The following is a 714-nucleotide window of genomic DNA, read 5'->3' on the forward strand; positions in this document are numbered from 1 at the left end:
ACACACACACACACACACACACACACACACACACACACTCGCTGAACCTTAGGGATGACCTTCTGGGACTGGATAGCCTATCAGGGAATTTGTCTCTAGAGAAGACTATTCTCACTTTCTCAACAATCATTGGTTGCCTGTAGTTCTTCCTCTAGGGCAGGGGTCCTGCGTGAGTTCCTCCGCTTAGTTCATGTTAACATGGCAGTGTTGTCATTGTGCAGGTATTGTTCTGGTGATTATATTTTTGGCTTTCATGGGTGTGGCTTCCCTGTCATAGACAGATGACACTATCTTGCAGCAGACATCCTAGCCATCTGCCTTAGTTTTTCCCGCCATGACTTCTGTAATGTTCCCTGAGCCTTGGGTGTAGAGCTTGTGTCATCAGTGTGTCAGCTGGGGTTGGGCCCATATGCAGCTGCTCTCTGTGTTGTGACCATGTGTTGGTTTCAGAAATGGTCTCTGTGTGATGTAAAAAGGAGATGCTTTGATGAAGGGTGAGGGCCGTGCTTATCTGTGTTTAGAAGAATAGGTGTTTAGCTGATAGGTGGTGTCTGCTCACGCCTCATCCCAGCATTCAGGAGGCATTGGCTAGTGGACCTCTGAGTTCAAGGTTGGCTTGATCCACAGATTGAGTTCTAGGATAGCCAGGGCTACATAGAAAAACCTTGCCTCAACAAACAAACAAACAACCCCCCCAAAACAAAAAACTAAAAA

The sequence above is a fragment of the Mastomys coucha genome, unplaced genomic scaffold, assembly GCF_008632895.1.
Source record: "Mastomys coucha isolate ucsf_1 unplaced genomic scaffold, UCSF_Mcou_1 pScaffold22, whole genome shotgun sequence".
Classification (NCBI taxonomy): Eukaryota; Metazoa; Chordata; class Mammalia; order Rodentia; family Muridae; genus Mastomys; species Mastomys coucha.